General features: G+C 42.8%; 1 protein-coding gene across 1 annotated transcript in view; it reads right to left on the bottom strand.

Annotated features, from left to right (window-relative positions):
* Positions 1-25,253, bottom strand: part of TRAF3 (TNF receptor associated factor 3) — a 64,337-nt gene extending 39,084 nt beyond the window's left edge. The window contains exons 1-3 of the mRNA XM_084208624.1: positions 25,140-25,253; positions 24,759-24,893; positions 24,100-24,155 (exon numbers count right to left, since the gene is read on the bottom strand). The gene's annotated coding sequence lies outside the window, so the exon portion shown is untranslated. The remainder of the gene's footprint in view (positions 1-24,099; positions 24,156-24,758; positions 24,894-25,139) is intronic.
* Positions 25,254-26,952: the final 1,699 nt, after the last annotated feature.

Here is a 26,952-nt window from a genome sequence, read left to right on the forward strand (position 1 = left end):
CCAAAAAAGTTTAACACAAGCAATAGCAACCTTTCAAAGAAATTTCTGATAAAATTGTACAGTACTGCTGCTGCTTCAGAAACACATTAAAAGTGGTGCATTCCACACTATCCACAAGGCCTTAAAGAGACGTGTCTTCAGATTTGGAATATGAAGTTGACAGTTTTAGCTGAAAATTCTTTTTGCATGGTTATCGCCTGAGGGCTTCTTTAGTTAATATTAATGAAATCATGTTCACTTCTACCAAATAAATACTTAATAAAGCAATTCTGTTTAATGTATTAATGGCAATCTAACCTTTAAACATGCACTTTTATTTTTCAAAATTCAAACCTGAAAGCCTCCAGGTGTTACTCTAGAAACTACATGAGAATACTCAGATTCCTTGGAAAATTTATGCTCATAAAGAATTATCTGCTTGTTATAAAGATTCACATAGGCACAGTTTAGATATGCAGAATGGAAAGAATTAATTTACAAATGGAGCAAATGCCAGATTTAAAAGTATGCAGAGGACACTTACTGATAGAGGAAGGGGTTTACATCCGAAGATTAGAGCTTAGAGGATCTTGCACTGCTAATGACACTTCAGAGGAAAGAGTGCTGATTCCCACTTCCTGCAAATAACTTGTATCTAGGCAATGAAGCTTCCAACATTACAGCAGTGGTTTGGATTTTTTTCCCATCAACTCTACAGAATTTCTACATGATTTTAAGACTTCATCACTTTGTTTCTCCCTAAACTGTATAATAAGCAAAACATTGCTTACCTTTTAGAGCATCCTTTGCCTGATGTGTTCTACATCAGCAGGAAGTATTATTTCTGGACTCTTCTAGCAAGATTTGTCACCACTCTAAACCCTTCTAGAAGTCTGGACAAAAAGAAACAACTTGCCCACACTTCCTAAAGAGTCATAAGAGAGTCTTTTTTTTTAACATGATACTTTCCAACTAAATTGTACACTGATGCTTTGTTATCTTAGGAAGCAACTTCAGGACCTGAAAACACTAGGTGTAATATTAAAAGACAAACCTACATCTCTCTATATAAGGAGAACTACCACCTTAACATTATAAATGCTTCTGAGAACAATCTTTGTTTCTTCAACCTGCTTCACACTGTTTTGGAAGTTCTTTTATGGCAGCATTTACAAGATTCCAAAGGAGTGTCAAACTTAATCCAATTCAGAATATATATAAATGCACTTCCTGCAATATAGCATGAAGTCACAAAATACATTAAAAATGTTGTAATATTGATCCATCAAGCCAGGCTCAAACCAGTTCCTGGAACTCTTTTCCATCATTATACAGCATTATGCTTGCCAATACACTAGTGGATAGGCAAGAGGGGGAAAAAAAGAAGGGGGGAAAAGGCAGCTCCGAAGATTCTGTTAAGTATGTGTCATGGACTTCTATTTCCTCTACACATCTGCTAAATCTACAAGCAATTATTTTGAGGCCAAGACCAGCAAATTCTTAGTGTTATCTCAGTGAATTCTACAGGTTAGACAAGAATCATAGTGTCAAAAAGTGGGTTTTCTTTGTCTTGGGGTTTTTAAAAACAATTTTCCATTTTTCAAGACAGTTATTCAGGGGGAAAAATAGAGAATCATTAAATTAGGTACATGTAAACTCACACTGAATTTTTATCTTTAAATGGTCTTACTACTTTTCTAATTTATTCTCCAGGGTATTGACTGCACCAGTTATACTTATTCACTGACAGCTGTGCTGGTGATAGCTGAGATTAGTAACAGTGAAGGCTACTCCACTTTGGAACAAGGATGAGCTTTGTTATCAATCCAAACAGCCTCTGTGTCTCAGTGAAATAAGGGACTTCATCAGTGCACTAACACAAGACACAGGGCTGGCAACAGCTGTAATTAAGGCAAATCCATGGTATTTAAAGTTCAGCCGAGAGAGGACAATCCTAAGTTTCTCTCACTTCCCACAAGAAAATTTTACATCTTTAATGATAGGTCATCACCCAGTTTTTTAAAACCATCTCCAGATATTTTTTTAAAAAAGTGGCCTAAGCTGAATGTAATAGGCACATAAGAGAACATCTTTCTTAGTACAAAATTTTTGTACTCATACACTTCCCTTTATATAGCCCCTTTTTTCTATCATCTGCTCAGTTTTGACCAGTAATTCCAATCAAGTTCTCCACTACCCCATTCAAGGTTTACTTTGATGCACTACCAAAAAAAAAAAAAATCAACAACACAGATGCCAGGAGAATATATTGTAAAAATCTATTTTTCATCATATCAGCAGTGCAATGATGAATTGCTGAAAGGATTGCACATGAAAATTCAGACCAAGGTCATCAAAATAACTGCTCATTCGCACAAAAGACTGTATTCCATTTTTGAAGTAGAGGAGGAAATTTTATGTGCATGACTAGAATTAAAACCAAAGGAAAACAGATTTTCAAGGCCCTACTTCACAGCAGTAGCAAGACTGCTTAGGTAAAATGTTCTCTTCTACCCAAATATTCATGCTTTAGGAGAAGAAAAAGAATATTATATCCTTAATAAATGTAATAGCAATTCCTCTCCTAACCAGTACCTAGCAAGTTAATGAAGTTTGGATTGAGCCCAGTTCAGGCATGCACTCAAACACACGGCAAAAAAAACCTTTGAGAAAAAGTATATCAAACTGTAATTCCAAATAAATCTCCTTCAGAGTTTATCCAATGCTGTCAATTTTTTGTGTTTGACAAATGTGAGAATTTTCCCCACAGCCAAAAAAACCTTACATTAAAAACAAAAGGATTTCACCATATCAGAGCCACAGAAAGCAGTGGCAGTGCCACTGAAGAACAAGCCATATATATGTGAATACAATTTCAGGTAACACATAAGTCAAGTTACAAGCGTTAGAAGTTTAAAGGTGAGTGTCCAAACTCACAGTAACACAATTCCATTAAATGTAAGTATTTTCTTTGGCTCTAACCTTTAGAAAAGGTTCACCTTAAGAACAGGTTACAGGACCCTTTCCCATTTAAATACCTCTTCGGTATCAAAGATGCTGCCAGAATGGCATAAAGGTTGAAATCTTTTACAGTTCTTGCCCAGCCTCTGTTCTTACTGCTTTTTCTAGCCTCTTCCCTAATTACCTGCTAACAGATAAACTCTCTATCAGTCTGGAAATTATATGCTCCTTCTCATGTAACAATTCTCCTTCACAGACAAATGAAGAAACTATAATATGAAAAACTGAGTTGTTAGCTTAAATAAAAGCTCTTGATTTCCAAAGTCCACGCAGCAGCTTTCTTGATCCAATCTGTATACTTCTCTTCTTCCCACACCTCCCCCAAATTTGGAAGACTCTCTGATTGCTTACATTTCCTTCGTTTTATTTGAATCTCATTTGATCCGCAGCTTGAGAAGAAAGAAGAATAGGCTTTCTCAATGTTCTGATAGGGCTCTCTTTACTCCTGTCAATAAAGGGAGCTTTGCTACAGTCTGCCTGGTTTCTTTCTTTGCCCTGAAGAAAGAAAGAGTTTGAGTTACATTACCTTCATTCAAAAACACTGTAACAGGCTTCTCAGAATCTATCAAGTTACTTCTTTAGTTTCATTAGACCATCAAAGTAATTCTTAATGATGAACTTTAAAAATAACCTATGCGTAACACAAATAACAATACACAAAACATATCAACATGATTTTTAAACTATTGTTTTCTTCTCCTCCACTATTGCTCACAAATGACTCAACAACATAGCATTAAAGGAGGGCATGCACAGTTAAAATCACAGCTATAATTTCTTGCTTTCACGCACACACAAAAACTTCTCCACCCAGATACACTGCGGGTCATTAGAGACTGTGAAAAATCTTCAAAGCAGTGGCATTTTCTTGGAAAGTCTGATAAATTCCATTTGAAAACACCAGCTCAATTCTGGGAAAGTAATTAAGTGTTCTGCAGAGCAAAACACCCCACAACAATATTCCACGAGGTCATTACAAGTAAGCAACTTAGTTTGGGGAAGTTTGTTTGATCCTGGAATTTTTAGAAGCACAGAGAAAAAGAAGAAAATGATCCAAAATTAATACAAATCTTCATCAATATCTATGTGCATTCTTAAACATGACAGTAAAGTTCAACAAACGCTATCACAATGCCCAAGTCACCACCACACAAAGTCTGACATCCCCACGGCCTCTCTCACCCTTACATATCAAGGCCAAATTTTGTGAGGGCCTAGCAGCAACCTCACCTGGCCACGTACAATTCACAGCCAAAGCACATTTCACAGGGATTTCAGCCACTCGGCTCTTGTGAGTGAGCTTTGCACCCACCTAGCCCAGAGTCCAGGAGGGCACTGTGGCCAAGCCAGGCACTATTCCGCGGTGCCAGGGCAGCAACATTCCCGGGCGGGCCGGCAGCGAGGGCCCAGCCGGGCAGCGCGCTCCCCGCTGTCATCCTGCACACAGCTGGGGACAGCATCGGCCTCAGCAGCCACAGTCACACAGGCCGGCCTCAGCCGCCACAGTCACACAGGCCGGCCTCAGCCGCCACAGTCACACAGGCCGGCCTCAGCCGCCCCAGTCACACAGGCCGGCCTCAGCCGCCCCAGTCACACAGGCCGGCCTCAGCAGCCCCAGTCGCACAGGCCGGCCTCAGCAGCCCCAGTCACAGTCACACAGGCCGGCCTCAGCCGCCACAGTCACAGTCACACAGGCCGGCCTCAGCAGCCCCAGTCGCACAGGCCGGCCTCAGCCGCCCCAGTCGCACAGGCCGGCCTCAGCCGCCCCAGTCGCACAGGCCGGCCTCAGCCGCCCCAGTCGCACAGGCCGGCCTCAGCAGCCCCAGTCGCACAGGCCGGCCTCAGCAGCCCCAGTCGCACAGGCCGGCCTCAGCAGCCCCAGTCGCACAGGCCGGCCTCAGCAGCCCCAGTCGCACAGGCCGGCCTCAGCAGCCCCAGTCGCACAGGCCGGCCTCAGCAGCCCCAGTCGCACAGGCCGGCCTCAGCAGCCCCAGTCGCACAGGCCGGCCTCAGCAGCCCCAGTCACAGTCACACAGGCCGGCCTCAGCAGCCCCAGTCGCACAGGCCGGCCTCAGCAGCCACAGTCGCACAGGCCGGCCTCAGCAGCCACAGTCGCACAGGCCGGCCTCAGCCGTCACCCAGGCCGGCCTCAGCCGTCACCCAGCTGCCTATGGAAGGTCGCAGCGTCACAGAAATGCTTACCTGACCCTACACGCGCCGGGGCTTTCGCTCCCCTTGCCACAGCTGAAGCGTGGGACTTTGTAATGTGAGACCAAGATAGCGCTTAGCCACAAAGGAGGAATGCCACAAACTTGCCTGCCTATCAAACAGGGGGTTTTATGGCTTTCTGATTTTTTTTTTTTTTTATCTTGGTCATGCGCTACAATTCACCTTTGGTCCTCGGGAAGTGGAAAGGAAAGGCTACTGCTGCTAACAAAGTAGCAGCAATGCTACTTTGGACCACAATCACAGTAAGTAACCTGTAATGAGTGGTTACAGATTCTGGCAAAACACACACAGGCCAACGAAAGCTCAATCTGCCTCATTCTAGAAACACAGTACCTGGAAAAATAGCCCAGCACTGAGATTTACAGAAAACTCCAAGAATAAATGCTTACTCAAACAAAAAGGAGATCTGCAACTGCATGCTTTCCCCACCAAAACAGTATATAAATTACAAGCCAGCCCATCATACCGACAGGTGCCATGACAGCAGGACAAATTTCTGTACTAAACACTTACATATTAACTCAGTAAGAAACAGAAGTTCTAAAACTCTTAGCTCTGATATTGACTTCAGACACCCATCACATCAATGACCCTGGGCCACTGGTCCTTTGTATTCTTAGGTATAAATCTGAATTTAGTGCAGGGAGTTTTGCACTTTCAGCCTCTCCTTTCCCTCCCAAGACACCAACCAACCCCTTCCAAACCACAGAGAATTAAGGTGCCTCCAAAGTTTCACTCTTACTAAAAAAGTGCACTCCACAGCTGAACAGCAGCATTATGACAGTGCTACGCCCTTAAAAATCTGGCATGAAAAAAAATAAAATCCAGATACATTGGTAAAGCATAGAAAGGATTGGGGATTTAGCTCCTAAGATTAACATAAAAAAAAGGAACATTCTCAGAACAATTGAAAATAATTGATCTTGAAAATAATTCCGTATTATATTGGAAAACCAAAGTGAAAACTGACTAAAAATGAATCTTTTAATACTAATGAAGTACACATAACTGTTTCTCAACTTGAATACACTAGATAATTCAGGGAAATTACGACAAAGAATTTCAATGAATTACAAGCAATAAAAAAGGCAATCAAAACTTTTACTTTCCAACAAGCACAGTTATTGTTGCATGCTACAACATATAGAAATTACTTCCATTATCCTTTATATGTTAGTCAACAAAAAGTACCTTACCTTATTCTCCACTGTCTGAGCACAGAGGATTAAAAACAAAGTATTAGGCAGAAACTGCAGGTGTTTTGTATCAAGAAGAAAACCCAAATCACTGCATCAATAAGCTTAGTGGCTGTCCAGCATGCCATGCACACTCTAGGGACATTTAATGGAAACTTATCCACATCCTTTTTTTTGCAAGCTTCCAGACTTCTGAATTGGAAACCCAACAGCAGCCATTCATTACCTCCTCCAAAATGCAGATCTCAGCAACACCACACTGCAAGAGGAGCCACCACAGCTTGATTTTCCCTCCTAGTAATTCCCTCCTTGCCAACTACTGCACTGCAGTCTTTCTGAGGGCTGTGCAAAATGCAATCAGGGGAGGGCTGAAAAAGCCCAGCAAAGAAACACAGCTACAGCAAAGTTCTTTCAAATCATCTCATGACTTCTTAGTCGTGGGCTGAAAGGCATAAACTGCAGAGTTTGGTGGGATCACTTAGCATTTTCTCTGCTGCTCCTCCCCATGTTCCTGCCTGCTTTTTATTTCATTTTTCACAGGATAATTTGGGAATAGCACTTTGTGGAAAAACTGGAGTGAATGAGGGGAAAATAAATAATTTTGTTATAATAAAGCTACCTTTAATCCTCATAACTGTAATATTTTAAGGGATTAAAATCAAAATGTCTTGTAAGGTTTAGGATGTTTTGGTGTTTTCTCAGTTCAGGGAAGGGGGAGACACTGGTGGGTTCTTTTTTTGCTTTGGTTGTTAAATTGGGGAGTTTAGTCAATTAACTACTTAGCACTTGGATGCTTTCCCTATACAATTAAAACTGCCGTGATTACACAACAGCAGTATTTGTGAGACAAGTGCCCAGCAGGGGCATTTGTAATTATTCCCCAAGTGTTCCACAACAGCAGCAAAAGAATGCATCCAAATATTAAAGAAGCTTTCACAGAAGCAGTGGGGTTGGAAGGGACATCTGGAGACCATCCAGGCCCGTCCCCTCTGCCCAGGCAGAGTCAGGCAGAGCTGCCCAGCACAGCCACCCATTGGGTTTTGAGGATTTGCAGAGAGTGACTGTACCACCACACTGGGCAGCCTGTTGCAGTGCTTGAGCACATCCCCAGCCAAAAGCTTTTCTGGTATTCAGATGGAATTTCATCCTTTTTTATTCTTAATTTATGCCCACTGCCTCTCTGGACACTGTAAATCTAATCCCCAATCTGAGTTACCTCCATCTCCCCCCACAGCTGTGTTTAAGAGCAAAGGGAGCAACAAGGAGCCCTCGGTGTCACTCAGCCAGTTGTTGGCTCATTTGAAACAATCGGCTCATCACTGCTTTCCACCCCTCCTTCCTTCTGCATCCTGCAGAGCCAGGCTCGAGGCCAGATCTTTTAGCCCATCCCAGCTGCCTACCATCAGCAACCTATTATTCCTGGAGATCCAGGTCCTCCTTGGGGGAGCATCCTGCCCAGTCTCCCCTGGCTCAGCCTCACTGGAACATTAGGCAGGGCTGAGCACCTGCTGGCAATGACAGGGAAAGCTCAGAAACCTCCACAGCCCTCTGGCACCTCCCCACTTCCTGTGCAGCCCCCAGGAGAGGGGCAGTACCAGCAATCAGAGCGTGTTATATGGGCATGAGCAGAAAGGAAATGGGAGAGTTTGGAGGGAGATGCATCCTTCGGGGGTTTGGCTTAAAGCAGTGCTAAGGCTGGCTGGTTTTAGGGGCATGTTTGAAGGTTTTCTTTTCCCTTATAAGGCCAGTATAATGGGCAACATAGGTATAGACTCAGATACAATGAAAACAACTACTACCCACTCCCCCACCAACAGATGGGAGGTTAATTTCTCAAAGCTGTGCACAAGTCCTTTGCTTACTCTTTGCAGGGGCTCCTGAGTTTCCGTGCACTGAAACAGCAACTTTACAATTTTTCTTCTAACATGGCTTAGTTAACATTGACATTCCTGTAGTGGATAATATATACCCAATTTAGGCTCCCAAACAAAGTTTCGGTTAGTTTTATTTTCAATTTTTACCTACTGAAAAGAATTTACCACTAAAGGTCATCTTCAGCTTCAAATCCCTTCCTTGGTTTGCAGATCACATAACATACAACATTTTAAAAACATGATCACAAATTTGAAAAGGGGAAAGCGAGGCCTGTTGGCTTTGAAACAGAAGAACGAAATCAGAAAAGCTATTAGAGACTTTCTGTGTGACTTAATGCACTTCTGTATATTTCTATTCTCCTTTGTTGAGGAACAGATCCCCCTTCTCTGATCTTACCTGGGCATCTACCAAGTTCCCATCTCTTCATATGTATTACCTTGTATAATAGGACTCCAGTCTTAAGCTGGGAACTGTCAAAAGTGAAAAAATAACTAGAAATAAGGAACACAAAAACAATTATATCTCAAAGTTGGGAAGAAGGAGGACTAAAAATATCCCTTTCCCCTAAAAACCAAACATAAATAGGAAAATAAGATCTTTGTTTTCTTGGTTTGTGCAGTTAGTCTAAGACTAGCACCTTAACACTTCTTAACCTGTTTTGCTTCAGGACAAAGAAAATTACTTCAAGACAGCCATGTGTTGCCTGCCAGAAAGCAACTAGGCTTTCACATACCAGCACAGAGGCACACAAGATTTCTTAGGAAAACGCCACCAAACAACTAACACCAACTTAGAAAACGTGGCCAAGGGAAAAAAAAATCTTACAGAAAGATAGTAAGTCTGCTTCATAAACTGTTCATGGTCCTGTGTGGGAGAGTAAAAGAGAAAGAGAAAAGGCCAAAAGAATGTTCAACTATTCCAGCAGACTACTTCCTTTTCCTGCGTCCTTCAGATGCTACTTCTAGATCACAACCTAAAAAGGACTTGTTATACTGTTATGTGAACCTACAAAAAGAACTTATTGTGACAAGAACATGAACTTCTATATATAAACACCATCATTAATTCACATAATTTATTACCAACAAGAAGTTCTTAGTCACAGTGCTCAACATATGGTCTAGTAATAGTGTAGCAAAAAGCTTAATTTTTATCCCTTTCCACAGAGAATTTTGAAAGAGCCTCTCTACCTTCCAGCTTTATAAAGCTGTACCTGTTCCGAGGAAAAAGCCCCAGAGTAGTCCCAGAGCATCACCTGCTGCTCCTCTGCAAAGACACAATCCCCAGCACTCACCTGAAGGACTGACGAATTTCCTAGGTTCACTTCAAGAGGTTGAAAGGAGCACGTTTCACTTCTTTTATCCATTCCTAATTTAAAGCTTAAACTGAAGGCAAACAGGACTAACTTTTTTTTTTAGAAGCATAATTTCTTTTTCAACTCCAGAAAAAGTAGAGTGGAACAAGGAAGGAAAGCACAACCCCAAACATATTTAAGGTACTGTTCTAAAGGATTCAGGACATTTTCTCCTCTTGCAAGTAAGGTTAAATGCAGTTTTCCAAATTAGGCTGTGGCTGACTGAGGAAGCTGGTTACCACCTATGAGTTCTAATCGTGTTTTTAATCTATTTGAAATCAAACATCTGAGGGGAAGATTTTTTTGTGAAATAGAGATAATAATTTGCTTACCTTCCTTGCAAGTACAACTGATGAAACAAAAAAACCCAGCCTCCATATACTATCATGCAACTTAAGTCCATAAGCAGAATGCAGAACTTGCCAAAAAGTTCATTCTGATTGTGTGCAAGGCACACAACAAGACAGAACAATGCTACAAGAGGGTTTATTTACAGAAATGAGAATGAAACTTGTTCTGACTTTTGAGGTATCACCTTCATTCATAACTAAACCAAACCCAGGCACTGAAGATGATTTTTAAAATAAATATCATCAACTCAAAGATGTAAAAATGCAAAGGAGAATGAGGTACTTCATGTTGTCATGCAATGATACCAATACTAAAAAAATAAAAACCAAAAAAACCACCCCAAAAACCCCACAAAAAAAAAAAAAAAAAAAAACCCAACTCACACAACTGTCATGAGGTTTCTCAACATACATATTAAAAACATACACAGCAGAATAATTGTTCCTACCTACCTGTTTACATGAAAAAAATTCCCAACACAAACCCCAGTGACACACAAGCCTGCAGTCTGTGCTCCAACAGATTAATATATTGTTTCCCACTGCTGAGAGCTGGTCTTGATTCAGTTAAAGCCTAAGCACTCAGGCTTTCCTGCTGGGAAACAAACAAGTCAAGTCGGTTTCAAGCATCTCCTATTAATACACAGAAACAATTCTCACAAGCCTGAAGGCAAAAAAAAAGAAAAATAGTAGGTAAAGGCTGTACTAAACCATAACAAACTAAGGCAAATCAAAAAGCTGCACTGAAACCTACCAGTTCACTAGAAAATTCATTGCAAAAGTCTGTTTACTTCATGGAGGAAGCCATCAGTGAGTCAATATCTACAAGAATGTTTTACATAATGGGAAAATTTTTATTGGCCAGAGGTTCACAGTGTTCTTAAATTTCCAGAAACTGCAGATGTAAAGATACTTCTGTTAACCTAAACCAAAAGCAAGAAAAGAAACTATCTGAGGTGACACTCCATTTCACAACACAGCTCTACTGCTCTTCAACCTTCTCAGCACAGGAAAGACCTACACTCTGATATTAAAGGATGCAAATGTGAACACTGGAAACAGAGGTAGCTTTTAGACTACCACCAAATGGCATTAAAACATATTAGCCAGCATAAAATCTTGGTTAGCACATTGTTGCCATTTCTGAGCTGTGACACTAAGAACTGAAGTAGTTTAAGGAACCAGTTTTACTCTTGTAGAAAACTACTGAGCCAGTCAGAAGGTATTTACAAGAAAGTATGATTCCATTTTAGTTCTTCCATTTTCACTTTACTTGTAAAAGCTAATAAGAGAGCCAAGAATCATTAGTCAATAATGAACTGAAAGGAGTTCCTTCCTTCTTTTAAGAAGGAAAACTTGCTGCAACACCACTACTGTATAAAATCCAGTTTACTAACTAAAGTAGCTTAAATGAAGGAATCCTTCCTCAGTTTTCAGAGGGCTCATAAAAGTTTCAGGATTATATTTAAAAACCAAAGAGTAAATTCGAAACATTGCACAGGTTACACTACTCTTCTTAATCTGCTAAAAATTACCAATTTTAAAATGCAAATTATATTTTGGTTGCTGCTTTTAAAATATTTTGAATGATACTTAATAGCAAGCATTTTCATCACACAACTTTTTGGAAGTTGGAAATTGAATAACTATTTTTTAATTAATGTCATGGATCATACATACACAAGTATAAGGATTAGAGTTCTAAAAGAGACTAAATTATGAAGCTGCTCATAAACTAAAGCCTATGTGTTAAATTTCAAAAGCACAGAGATCATATTTGTTTTAGTACTGTAGTAGTATAATTCTATTACCATGACAGTGCAAAACAACTTTCCCAGCAGGCCACAAAACATTTAGGGGGACACACGATCAGAAGCTCAAATTCAGAAAATTAAGTTCATATTCAGCCAACCCTTAGTGCTGGCACTCCATAATGCAATATATGAAGAACTGTTTCTATAGTTCTTATTTTTTTATCTGCTTTTGGTGATGCAAATACTTTCTAAAGTATTCTGTTCTATTGAAACAGTCTCATCCCCCACAGTACATCAAGACATCCCATCTCATTTTTCTTCTCATACACAATTTACCTATGTATTTGCCAGCAAAAGCCACATTGATGGTAACAGAAGAATGAATGAGAAAGGTCTTCTGACTCAAGTAACTATATGCTTCTTTTTGAATTGAAACCTAGGGATGGGGGCTGCCTCCACTGCCCAACAGAACCAACCTGTAATTATGGAGAAAGACAAAAAAAGCACATGCAGAACAGAAAACAGAAAGCATGTTCCTTTCTGTTATCTGCTGATGCACCCATTCATCTGAAGGCCTAAGTTCTAAGCCTGCAACATACAGACCAAGACCAGCAATGCTGCTGCACTGCTGAAGTAAAAAGCAACATCTCCATGTAGTAATTACTAAAGCATTCTCTTGGGTCCTCAGCACAGTTCCCCATGTGTCCATCAGTTCACATGGAGAGCAAACAGCAGCACAGCTCTGTTTCCTGGGATAATGAACACTGCTCCTCACCTGCAACCAGACTCTTCTGGCCAGTGTTGACAGTGCTGTACTTACATGGACTTCACCATCTTTATCCACACATGGATGTAAGTCCTCACCCTCCATGAACTGGCAGGCTGCACTGCTGACTGGCCTTACTAAAAAACTACAGACAGAAAAATATTGGCTTTGTGGGTCTGCCTCAGGCCTTCCACTCAAATCTCAAGAGCAAGAACAGCTCTTCCTACAATGTTAAACATCTGGAAATCATGCTGGAGCAAGCTTAATCTGCTACTTTGCAAGATGGCCCTACAGAGTTCAGAACCCTTGGAGCTACTCTTATAAGCTAAGGTAGCACCATAAACCCCATTGCCTCAATTCAGATAGGAACATAATGGCAGAGAAGCTTCAGTAATTCTTTTCTAATGCTGTACCTCCACATGGTACAGGGAAGAATCTCAGTACAGTAATCTGAAACACAAAACTCACAGTACAAATTAGAAAAAAAAATCCAAATAAAACAAACCAATCACACAAGAAATAAAATACTAATAAAAAACCTAGAGCAGAGATAAAGGATGAATTAGAAAAGCAAATCCTTGCAGCAGCAACAAACAGTTGTGTTCCAGCCTACAGAACAGCCCCTGATCTAAGCCTCTGGTGAATGAGAAAAAGGAGAGGATGAAAGCAGGCAGAACACCACTCCCCACCTGAAAGACTCCTAATTCTGTAATGTGACTTTCTACAGTGCTCTGCCTGCAAACAAAGTGCCATGTATGGCACACTGTCTCCCCAGACTTCACGCCTCCAGTCCAACTACCCCTGAGTCTGAGTACACACTGGAGACAACCCTGAAGCTTTCTGTGTTTAGACAGCCACCAGAAACAATTACATCTGGGCAGATTGCAGGCAGTGGTCACTGGTTTAAGAGTGGTTTCATCTATTCCCCCATTCATTTCTCCCTCATTTGGTATTGGCAGCAGATCAGTTCTATCAGTCAACATAATGCTGAATATTCATCAGCCTCATTTCAATTCTCACACTGCCTGCTTTTCCAAAGTTAGTTTGGATTGCCTAACTAGTTCTGCCACAGTCACAGCAAAACTGTGATACTGTCAAAGAGGACTGATTGAGCACAGTGGGTATCTGCAGGAAGAATGACCCCAAGTCACTGCTTACCCTAGTTAGTAAAAACAGATTAATAGCCTGCATCATCTCAGAACAATGGAAGCTGAACTCTTCTGTATTCATTTACAGCCATTGTACACTAGCTTGTTTACTCTTGCAGTGAACATCTGGATAAGTAGGGTAGCTGTAAGGAAACACCACCTCAAAAGTCACTTGTATCCAAACATTAAAGCTTTCTTAAAAATATTTCTATTTACAGGAAAATGAGTAGAGAGCAGAAGAACAGAGAGACATCAGTTTAAGGAATGCATCATATGGGCTCAGGGAGCTCTAACAGGGAATAAGGCCATACAGAAACGTTATTAAAACACTCACTAAATGCTCTTGTTTCTATCTTATTTAATGTACGCAATACTTGGCAATAGGCTCTGGTGCTTGAGCCCTGGTAACTGACTATAACATTAAGATATTGGTACATCTTTATTTGGCCTTCCCACCTTTTCCTTGAAATTGACTATGCTTGCAGGAGTGAAAAAAACTCAAAAAACAAAACAAGACAAAACCAAACCCAAACCTAAAATCATGACAAAATCATGGTTCACAACATCATATAACATAGAACTCACGTTCAGCAGTGATTTAAACCTGGTTTAAAGGTAGGAAGTGAGTTCCAGTACTCTGCAGCTCTGGGCCAACTCTGCAGTGATGAAGATACATGATTTCATTTTAGTGTCAGTAACAGCATCAAGCCTGACACATTGCATCTAGTCTTAACATCAGGCTCTGGCATTTCATTTAATAACTCAGGACAGCTATCCATATTTATTATCAAGAGCTTTCCTGTATGCCAATAAATTCTTGCCTAGGCGCATAGGACATGCACTCATTTCTCAAAAGATACCTGTGCAAATAAAATCCTTCATTTATGCAAAATCTCCTGTTTGGTCATTCATTTACTACTTTTTTCTTCTTTTTTTTTAAAGCAGAAATATACCATCCCACTCATTTTTGGTGGGTGTATCACAACCCTGCTCTTATCACTCCCCCTAGGCCTCCCCTCACTACCTTCTTTGCCTAAAAATAAACAAGACACTACCTCAATATACTACAGTATGTTGTCACTTCTTCCCTTCCCTGACTACATCCTCTCTGATCAACATGACAGTGTGATATGCTGTTGGATGCCATTTTGGCTGTAGAAGCAACAATTATTCCTCAATCTGGAGTCTAAGCACAGCAAAATGCAGTGACAAATCCTTTTAATTGCCAAATCTTAGCCTGTAAACAGTCAGTCTCCTAACCACTTGAAAATCAAGGCAGGAGGGAGGAAGCAAGGCTGGGTTTTGTTAATTTTTATGTATCTACTAAAACAGTGCAGAATACTATTAGCCTTCTCTCCATACACCATCCTGGACAGTGTCAAAATCAAGGCTTTCTATTCAAGGTGACCAAGCACAATTTTCTTCCTTCCTGATTGGTTTCCACCTTCAGCTTTGGCCTCACTCATCAAGCCAATCACATAACCAAGAAATGACAAGTTCACATTTGATACAACGTCGTATGGCTGGACATCACAGCTGATATTTTCTAACTGCCCCTTTAAGGGTTATTATTAGCCAGCCCTAAGTTATTATTAGCAAACTGGTAAAACACTAATGGCCAAGTTCTCTCACACAACAATTTGTCCATTTTCCCACTTATCACACTGAGTTATTCCAAAAGAAATTATTAAGATCAAGAAGAATCATCCCCCTGCCTATTACTTGAACCTGTTATAGTTTGAGGAACTAACAGCATCTGACAATCACACATTTTAATCCTGGTCAAGGCTAGAAAGCCAACCAAGATTTTTGCAAACTTCTCTATTTCTCTTTGAAAACAGAAAGAGAGCATGTGACACCCACTGGTTCTCTCACACCACTTCAACAGCTGTTAAACTCAGGTCAAGAGTGTTAAGCTAGGCTTCCAGCTGCTAGATCTGAAATTATTTAAACTTTCTAACTCTAAGAAGTGGATTTTTGCTATGCTACACCTTCTTCAAAAGAAAGAAAATGGGATTAGTCTCAGTTTCCTATAAAAAAACCCATCTCTTGCATTTCTCGCTCTGTGCTTTTTAATACTACTAAACATTTTTTGCTAGCTGGTTATAGTTACCTTGCTTCTGTAAATCACACTAAAAATACTTCTACCTGTATGCAAAGAGAACCCAGTTTGACTAACTTGATTGCTCTTGGCCAACACCATTTCTAAAAATTAAACTTGGGGGTTTTTTTCCTACTTACAGCCCTGTGTGTGGGAGAATTCAGAGACCTCAGCAACCTCATTCTATTATCTTTGAAGCAACCCTACCAGCAAGGAGTACTTCACAAATTCACTTTTAATTTAGTTCGTATCTCAGCTCTAACTACTGCAGAGAGAGTCAAGGGTCTAATCACAGGTGCTTAGTACAATCCCAGATGCCAAGTCCTATGTAGAACTGGCAGATAAAGAGTTTAGCCATATCTCATACTTTCTGACATCAACTTCACACCACAGGGGACAACCTACAGCATTTAAGGTGGTACTCAGTGCTTCTGTGTGTAGGCACCATCTTTGTTCCCTTAGGTTTTTCTGAAGTCAGTAGTCAGCCAGGGCTTGGGCAAAGAAATACCATCATGATGTGTTTAAGTTACAACACAGCTCTTTAAAATGAAATGCTAGTAGACAGGGTAAAAGAGATCATTGGAACTCAAAAGATTCACAAGAGCATTTTTGCTGTAATAGTCTAATTAATTTGGGGATTTTTAAATCAAATATTTCTCGAGACTGCAGTTCTTTAATGCTACAGTATCCCCATCTACATGGCAGCAGGGCATGAACATAACAGAGTCAACACTTGCACAGATGAGAGCTACAACAGAGGCAGCTGCTAAAATCTAAATCACCCACACACAATGCATATGATTGATTCCTTCCATACTTCCTTCCTATGATGACAGCCTGTCTTTTTAGTGTTTTATCTAATCACTTCAAACTGAAAAAACCCCATACCTTAGCAAGTATTCCTGCCTTTGAAAAGTTTCTTTTAATAAAGAGAAGACCTTAAAAAGAAAAATACAGACATGGAAATAGTTCTAGGCAGAAGCCTGCTTCTATTGGGTATATAAATATTTCAATCCCAGCAGCACCACCTAATGGAGAGCTCACCAATTTTCCCCCTTCTTTAACATGACAAATATTTGAGTTTGGAGGTGTTAACAACTGGTACTTTAGCACATGGCCTAATTATTACCCTATAAAATCTGATTAGCTACAAGAGAAGCCAAACCATTTCTCCATAGACAATCACAGTCCTTTTTTCTGCACATACCCACGTCACATTCAGACAGAAATTTCTTAAGTACACAAGACCTTTGTTTAACCAGGAGATAAGATTTTAGGAAGATTTTAGTTAGAAAGGTAAAAAAAAACCCCAAACAACAATAACTGTGCAGCAGTTCCAGCTACCTTAGGCATGTTTCAACTTGCCCTCAGAAAGGAAAACAGAGATGTCACTACCTCTGAAGTGTACAGAACACTGACAAACTCCAACCTAAGATGATGTTATGAAGTTATGCATTCCCAGACATCTTCAGGCTGCAATTCTGCTACAAAACACTCTATGGGAGATGTGCAGCAATTTATTGTAAGCATCAATAAAGTGTGCAGCATGATGCCTGCTGTAAACATCCATCATTTATCTCTTGCCAACAGACATGACAGAACTTATGTATAACTGGACACATAAGAAGTCAATTTTTCTTCACTGCCTTTTGTCCTCCATGTTCATTTTATAAATCACAACACTGTAAGTAAGGGTTCAACTACATTGAACTTCTCCAATTAACTCAGCACATGGACACTTGTTCTGGAATAACTGCCTTTTTATGTATGGCTCAGAGGACTTTCAAAGCCTGTCTGCCCAAGCTCATCTCAAAACAGTCAACTAATATACTGAGAATTCATATTAAAAAACAAAACAAAAAAAACCAAACAAAAACACCACCAAAATCTTAGTCATTAATTCTGCAAAATACTTTGGTTATACGTACTAAAAGCTTTATTTACACAAACAAGATAATTCCAAGCTTCTTCCTCATTTATTTTGAGAGTCTTCTCTGCAAAAATACACAGAATGCAGTGGGTAGATATTTATTTGCTTGTCCTAAATCTGTCTTTAAAAAGCAAACAAAAGCACACACAAAACCAACCAAACAAAAAAACCCTCAACACAACAACAATAACCAAACCACACAAACTACCAAAAGAGTAAATTCCCCAAAACTCCCTCATGATCTTACTGGCTAAAATACTGAAGGCTGCATGTCTAAATCTCTTTCAAAACGAAAGTGCAGTTCTCAGGAATTTGCAAGAAAGAAAGAGGAATAGGGGAAATATATGGTGCCAACTAGTGAAAATATCTGATAAAAGTCAATACTCAAATAATAATAAACTTGTTTTAACTTCCTAGAGATTGCAAGAGAATTCTTCTGTCCATGCTCAAAACCACACTGCTGCAAAAACCACCTGCCAAACAGCATGAGCAACACAACAGCAAAATCTACTAGCTGAACTATGGCAGAGGATTCATTGGCATTTCCATCACCTATTGACACCATGGGTGAGTAGTGAGATGCATTTGCTAATCTGAACTATAGCATGCTCAGGTTCTGTAGATAGAAACATGATTCAACTCCTGACAGAGAACAGGATACTACTGACTTCAAGTGATGCTGCATGCCATTAATTTCAAATGAAATTAGCACAAAACCTTTATTCCCTGTTCCCCACCAAAATACTAAACTGGAGAACGCAATGAAAATACTACTGCATCAAAGGGGTCCAAAACTACCAGAGAGGCACACATGCAACTCAGCAGTCTTCATTTTATTTAGGTATCCAACCTCCTCCTACTCAAACTGCCACATGGTAACATTTTGAGAACATGGCATTTTACAACCACAAGGACTTTTACCTTCATCTATTGGATGTGGAACTGGTATCCTAACCAAGTTCAACCACAACAGCTGTAATGATAAAAACATTCCCAAGCACAACATCCTTGAGATGAACAGAAAAGAGGACAGTACAAAGGATGGAATAAGAGCAAGTGTAGAATCACAGACCTATATATTTCAGACAACAGTAGGGTACACTGCAGTGAATCTTTGGTGACCTGGAAGAGAAGAGTATTTTAATTCACCTGGAGTGGGAGATGGGGCAGAGAGGGAATCACAGAAGCAGGTGGCTACAGAGAGGTCAAAGAAAAGTGGATTTTGCAGACAGAAATTGCTTGCCAGAGTGTGAAAATAGGTACAATCCTGGAAACAGGTATTTCAAGAAAAAAAAATTAAAATTACATAAATGGAAGTAAAGGGAAGACTGCAGTTGCTTTGCTCAAGTGCAAGAACAAAACCTCCTTGGAATAAAAGTCATCCGTTAGCAACTCCAAAATTGTGAGAAATCTGACTGAAAGCAGGTCAAAATAAGTCACTTCTAAGAATCAGAAGGACCAGCTGGAGAAATTAAGAGTATTTATACTGTTTGGACAAACACGATGGAAGAGAAGCATGGCACAGACAAGAGCAATCCATTGGTAACTGAAGAGCTTAAATGCAGGAAGAGGAGTCACTTGGGATGGTTTAAAGGAGATTAAAACAAGAACAAGTTAAATGAAAATTATGAAGTTATACTTCCTGTGCAAAAATCAAGACTTACATCTGCGAGTCATTAATTTACAAGCCTCAACACACAAAGCAACCCACTCTCACAAGGTTCCTCTCTGTGTAAAGACACAGAGTGGGCACAGTCAATCTGGTGCAGCACAGAAGATCTTCATTATAAAAACCTCTAATAATTGCTGTAATTATCTCTCTCTCGCATGTACAGAGATGAGGTTACAAAACAAAATCCATTCACATTGCTAAAATTTGGTTTATGAGCTGAGCTTTGCTGTGGCAAAGTGGCACAAGTACCGTGCGAGCTGGCTCCATAAAATAAGTAAAAAAATGTTACTTTTCTAGAACATTCAAAGGAGAAAGCCAGGAACAAATACAAGCACCGGAACAACTACCACTGAAAAAATTCTGTCCTGTACACTCAGCTTCATAGAACACTGCATGTTTGCTGTGGGCATCAATGGAAGAGCAAAGCAAGTGCTGTGCTGTTTCCTGTCCCACGATGCTGACGGTGCAGGATGGCACAGCTCTGCAGAGAGGCAGGACTGGATGCCTCCACTCAGCACTTGCAATTCACTCACTTTAGCAACAGATGATGCTTGCACTGCCCTGCTGGATCTCAGCACCTCATCATTTTTATGTCCTCAGATCATAGGAAAGTACCACTATTCCCATGTTATTACAGACTGGGAAAATGGTCTGTATATGGAGCAAGAAGCTAGACACAAAACAAGCCACTAGCTGCATCAAAGTTATTTTCAGAAGCCCAGTCAGCTACCACCTAAACCTGCACAACACCCAAGTTTCTCTTTTCTTTCCCAGCACATATGCCACACTTAAGAAAACATCCTGACAAGGTTGATAACCTCAGGAAGAACATCAAGTTCAAATGCATGAGAAAACAATAAACAAAACAACAGCGGTTGAAGCATCAGCAGACTCATCCTGCTAATCCTAACAAAAGTCCTAACCACTTGACTGAGACATCATGCTTCCTCTCACTCTGTTTCTTAGGCACACTGAGTTTTGATTTTTTCCTGGCATGGCAAAAAGTTTCAAGAGAAGGAAGTGACACTACTCTCAACTGGCCTGTGGTTTGGTGATGAGAATACTCCCCAGGGAAGCAGGAAACTTGGACTGGAATCCCCCTTCTGCCCCAGGGACTCGGACATGATGTCACATCACTCAGCACTGCAACATCAAAGCCCCTTGTTGGTTTGGCCCTAACTGAAAGACCTAAGGACACACATCTACAGGAATGACAGAAAACCAAAGCCCAGCCTCCAGGTCTCCTGGTTTTACACTGGCACCTGCAGTGGACCATCTTCTCTTTCTTGACAGATGTCAAAGCTTGCAAGAACAAAGTGGCAGCCAGGAAGGCACTTATCTTACACTAGCATCTGCAACACACTTTTCAAGGCAGATGAAATCCAAATTACTTGTTTTCCTAGACAGCTAAGAAAGCTGTAACGACTCATGGCATTTTGAGCTTGTCTTCCTTGTACACATCTTACTTTATCTACAAAAATATGTTTTTCACATTAATGCAGAAACCAAAACATGAGACAAAAGCCCAGTATTATTCCAAATGTTAAATTTTTCTAATTATGAGCTACCATACAGTCATCACTAAAACATGTAAAATGGAAGATTCATGACTTCTTTCACAAATATTTTTGAGAAGCATTTACTATTTGCGGATTAAAAGATTCACTTCAGAGCATTTAAATTACTACAGAATTGGTAGCAAATTTTATCATGGCAAATAATCTACAGAATGTTTCCTCTACACATTAAAGAAAACTATTTTACAAATCAACATTTTATGAAACTGTATAAAATAATACCAGAACTATGAAATATTCCAACTTAAGGCGTTCCTGCTATGCCCACTGAGATTCTATAGCCTGCAACTGGCAAAAATTCAAATCTTGACGTCCAAGTACACAACACCCCAAATTGCAGTAGAAGGAGTAAGCAGGGGATGGAATCCATTACACACACACACTACTGAACTTCTGCACATACAAACATGTTGAGACTTTGCTTTCCAGGCTGTCTTGACTGGATGAACGGCAGAACTTGAAATTCTACTGAAATCACATTTTATACATGCAGAGCAAAGCAGCGGGGAAGAACAACAGCATGGAAATCAAAGGCTTAACATTTTTTGGGGGGTGGAGAGGATTAGTGACCTACAGTTGTTGTATATAATTTTAGAGACACTCGCCCTGCTAACCTAGTTACAAAGCCAACAGTCAGTAGCAATTTGAAGTCACAATGGCAACGATATTTTTCTGTGAAGGCTCCAGAAGAGAAGATCTACGTGAAGAAAACAAACACCCCCTCAAAGACTATGTAAATATTTCTCCCTCTCTCATACACCTATGGAATTCTCAATACCAAATCACCTTTCGCTTCATTTTCTCCTGAAGTTCTAAGATGTTTCCACTGGATACTTTACTTACTTCCTTTAGATATCCTGAGAGTCTTTTTACATTTATTTCCTTTTCTCTTCTTTCCCATTACAAAAAGAGAGAGAGAACATATCTCCCTACATTGTGGGCACCTAATGATAGCTCATTATAAGGTGACTCCCTTTTTCTCCCAATTCTTTAGTCCCTCTTCCTGCCATAAGAAAAAAGATCAAAAAAATGAAATGTTTGTGATTTGTCAAAACTAAATATACTCACCTTAAATTATCCATTTATGAGGGCATGGGATTCCAGCATGGGAAACCAGTTACATTCTCTCTGGCAGCCCTTTACTACCATAGTTTCTACAGCACACTTCATCACCACAGGTTAAAAAGTTTAAGATAAAACCTGGTGCAAGTACAGCACTCCCTTTGGTGCTACAATCACACCTTTATTCTGCTGCAAAAAACCACACAACTCTCCCTCCCTTGGCTTCTTTTCCCCATACTTCATTTTGAAATCTCCAATTTCTCCCACCAATTCTGGTGTTCCTGAGTCAGATACCAAAAATTCAAGGAGGTTTCAAATACAAGCATTCTATTCAGAAAGTATCCACAGCTTAAAACAAACGAACACACACAAACTCAAGCCTTGGCAATTCTTTAAAGGAACTGTGCACCAGTATACAGATACGTGAAACCAACATGTAAAGAGCAATCTTCACACATCATAAGATGCAGCACCTTCAACTAAGAAACACTATCATAACAAAAAAAAACTCTAATAAATAATTAAAAAAAAAATAAGAATACTCATAATTTTAAAAACTCTAGTAAAAATCCAGTAACTACATCATCTAAGAGATCAGAATGATGTAATTTTACAGTATCTATTCATACAAGGCCAGTTTAGGATACTGGAGTAGATTTAACTCATTCCTATTTTTAAACTGCCTTTTCATCTGAAGAAGAACTATGATCAGCTGCTTATCAATAAAAAATCAAGGTTTTCGGCTTTTTGTATTTTCAGCATTACTATATCTACTATAGAACAGCTGGACTTCAGTACCAAGAAGCCATTCCTCTTCTCTCCTTAAGTGTTCATTATGGACAAGAGCAATGTAAAGACCTAAAATACAACATGATCCCAAGATCATTTAAAAGACAAACTGTATTAACATGGACTAGTAAGACTTCATACATAATCTTTGGTCACTGATGCTGATGCACCAACAGTAAATATGCTTACACAATACTCAAATTCTCTGAATCCATGCAAGAATGGTTTCTCAAAATTGGTATCATCAAACTTAATTAAAGGAGGACTTCAGGAAAGTCTAAAGACTGAGTCATTTAGCACCCCCGTTGGATTAGAATTAATTTGTGTTGATACTGAATGCACGTTATGATTCTATACTCTAGGTCCAGCTATTATTAGAAGCAACTCACCAAGTCATATTTCAGTAAAACACCTACCATTCTTGTGCTGGAACAACCCAACTTTTAAAACCCCCTAGTGCTGCCTGCTTGCAATGCCCAAGCTCATGATACATCACTGTTTCCGTGACCAAGCTCTACGACAAGGGGTTTCCCAGTGCAGCCATAAAAAACTGATTCCGTCCAAATGGTCAAGTATTTCTCGCCTTAATTGAATAGCCTCTCCCTAATCTCCACAAATAGCATTTAGATCTCAATCCATATGTGGTATGAGCCAATGGCTCATTTAAAAGGAAAACATGCAGTATATGGTATGGTCTCTCCAGTTGTGAACAACCATCAGTGCAGCCTTTTAATCCAGGCTTCTAGGCAAGTCAATAGCCATTTTAAATGCAGATTTTTACTAACTACTTCAAATTATACTATTTCATTTGCCTAAGCTAGACACTGCTAGTACACCTTTGCATCATGCACTAAACTCGTTTCCAGTCTATGAATGCAAGACCAGATTAGTGCTCAGTAATGCTACATGCATCCTATGGGACAAATCTGCAAGGAAAAACACACTGTTCTACTCAAGAAATAGAAAACACGTAAATTACAATATAAAGTATATAAGGCTCAGATCTCAACAAGCTAGAGAAGTCACAGACCCAGAGACAGCATATTTCAAATTGTATCACTGGAACTTCCCACATTTTACTACTACAGAAACAGCAAAAGATGAAACATGCCCTAATGCGTGGTAAAGATCCACGCGGAGGAGCACATACAGTCTGTCACGTCACACACAAGCTCTGATCGGCAGAACATGAGATTATGCCTCTTAACATTAATACAATTTCTCCTGTTTTTCTGCGGGTAATTCAGATCTCAGGCACTCAAAAGACACAAATAAATCAATACATAAATGCCTTACCTTCCTATTTTACAAGCCACTGCAGTTCTCAGATTATGAGTCAGTCATAGGTTAATCTGCAGAGGAATGACTCAGTATAAACTTTTAAACATTCATGATTTTTTTTTCAAACCTACAACACGGCGATTCATTCAACGCGCTAAAACGCGGCGTCGCGAATCAGCGCATGAAATGAATGGCGTGAAAACAAAACACTTTTCTTTCCGCTCACGGCAGGCAGACGGGGATAGCGCAGCGCCGGTGCAGGCAGGCGGACTTTGCGAAAATACAACTCCTTGCGCGCCGATGAGGGGCAGCTCCGGCGGGTCCGGGCGCAGCCCCATGGCCGGGGAGCGGCGGGGGCTCCGCCGCAGCGGCAGCCGGGGGGACGCGCAGCCGGGACCGCGCTCCGCGCCAGGCGCGGCGCTGCCGGCAATGCCCCTTTAAAGGCCGTCGGCCCGCCCCCAGCACTGCATATGGAGGGAGCCAGGAGCGAACGAGCCTTCTGCATTCAAACGACACATCAAACGCCGCAAGCGCCGCCGCGGCTCCCGGCTCCGCTCCGGCCTCGCCTCCCTCCGCTCCCCGCACGGGCACACGCACCGCGGGGAGCGGGGCACAGAGCGAGAGGAGCAGGGGAGGGAAGGGGGAGGCAGGAATAAGTAAGCGAAAAGGGGCACCTGCAAAGCCCTGGAGTGCGAGTGCGTCCGGGCAGGAGAGTCCGCGCCGCTCCGCCGCAGGCTGATCTATCCCCGGGCACCGGCCGCCGCCGAGGTCCCAGCACGGGCTGCGGGTGCAGCGCGCTCGGCCCCTGCCTGGCAGCAGATGCCTCGGTCAGCGCTCAGTGACCCCGCCGGAGCGCCCCCGGCTCCCGCCGCCCGCCCGGCCCCGGCCCCGTCCCCCTGCCCGGAGCGCCCGAGAGCGGCCAGGCGAGCGCGGCCGGTGTCGGAGCCCCGCGCGGGAGCCGCCGCCACGGCGGCAGCGAAGCTCCCGCCCTCCCTCCTCGTCCTTCTCCGCCGCCCAGCCGAGCCGAACCGAGCCGAGCCCCGCGGCCGCCCTACCTGCGAGCGTGTGCGGGGAGCGGGGCGGCGGGCGGCAGCTGGAGCCGGGCGAAGGCGACCGCCAGCCCGGCGGAAAGTCCCGACCGCTGTGCGCCGTCTCCCCCCGCCCCGCACTTCCTCTCCCGCCCGCTCGGGCTGGAAATCCCCGGCGAAGCCCGCTGCTCTCCCGACTCCTCCCAATTACCGAGGGCGGGCCCGGCACAGCCGCTCAGCGCGCAGGCGGCAGCCGGGGGCCGGGCTTGCCCTGGCCGCTGGCCCCGGCTGCACCTGATGCTGCTGTCACCCCCCTCCCGCGGGCACGACTCGGGCAAAGGGGCCCCGCGCCCGGGGAAGGAGGCGCGGGCTGGGCTGTGGGGACGGCGCGTCCCGCTGCGGGCCGGCGCGGTGCCGGCGGAGCTGTGGGGGCTCGGCCGGAGGGCGGGCGCTGCTGCTGGGCACTGGGGGAAGGAAGGGCGCGGGGGATGGCGCCGGGACGCGGGGCTCCGGGAGAGCCGCTCGCTTCCCCTGCCTATCCCGAGGGAGATGCAGCAGCCCCGCTCAAAGAGGCGCCTCGAACACAGTAGTGTTTATTAAACAAAGAAAATGCCACTGGGAAGAATGGGAGGGAGCGAAAACAGCAGTTGGGAGCGGGAGAAGGGTCTGGAAGAGATCAGGAAAGAGCAGCGAGCCAGAGCCGCTCACCGCCGGGACAGGCCGATCGGGGCGCCCCGGCAGCCGCCGGTCGTAGGTGCCAGCCCCGAGTCCCGGTGGCGGGCAGGGGGTGGGGGGTGTTCCCTGCCCGGCGCCCCGGGGATACGAGAAGCACCCGCGTCCCCTCCGCAGGCGACCGGGGAAAGGGGGCGGCGCTGGCAGCCCATAGAACCTGTCGCTCCCGGCAGCCAGGTGAAATAAATGCCTGCGTCGTGCTCCGCTAGCTCCGCAGCGTGTCCCGACCGGGGCATGTGTTCCGCCAGAACCGGTGGTCACGCTTTTACACGGGGCATCGTTGGCTGTCATGGCTTGTCGTGTTCCCGCCGCCTCAATGGGCTGCGGGCAGAGAGGGAGGGAGGGGGAGAGGCGGCTCTGGCGCAGCAGCGGCGCGGGGGCTCAGCCGGAGCCGGGAATGCCCAGCCGGAGCCGGGGATGGGGGCTTAGCCGGACCCTTGGTCCATGGTGGGCTGGAGGAGTTGCCCCACAGGGGCCTTCGGAGCCCTGGGTGCAGCGATGGGGCTGGCAGCCGGGAGAGCCGCAGCTCTAAGGAATGTGCAGAGCTGAACACGGAGAAATGTGTGGTGTTTGGCTAATTTCAGTGGGATGAGGTCACCGTCCTTTTTGGACGTTGTTTATCGAGGGATCACTAGGGAGGAACAGTTGGATGCGTGATCCTGAACGGACAAGCTTTGCGTCATAGTTGCCGCTTGCAGCATCTCCGCGCGTCCCGAAATCCATCCTGACCCTCCTCGCTCTTCATATCCCCCGGCTCTCCGTGCCGCCCACGCCGCGCTACCCTGCAAACCTAAACATCTCTAGCTCCGGTGCTGTCCTCACCAGCCGCTAAATCACGAAGCCTGGCCGCACTGCTAATTCCCTCCTGTGTGCTGTTTTTCTCCTCATCCCACTTCTCTGCTTTCTCTCTTTCCCCCTCTCTCCCGCCTTTGCTGCTGTCCCCAGTCAAAGGCTGGCTTAGCTGTCAAGACAACTGCGGCTTTTGAAACGATGCCGTGAACCTGCCATCAGAAAGACAGTCTCAGACGGATGTCTTACATGTTCTCATCACTTGTTCAAGACTGCTTGGCTCTGGACCAGCAGAAAGGATTGTGCACCAAGCCAGGAT

Source organism: Fringilla coelebs (assembly GCF_963513975.1).
Source record: "Fringilla coelebs genome assembly, chromosome: 6".
In the NCBI taxonomy this organism is placed as follows: Eukaryota; Metazoa; Chordata; class Aves; order Passeriformes; family Fringillidae; genus Fringilla; species Fringilla coelebs.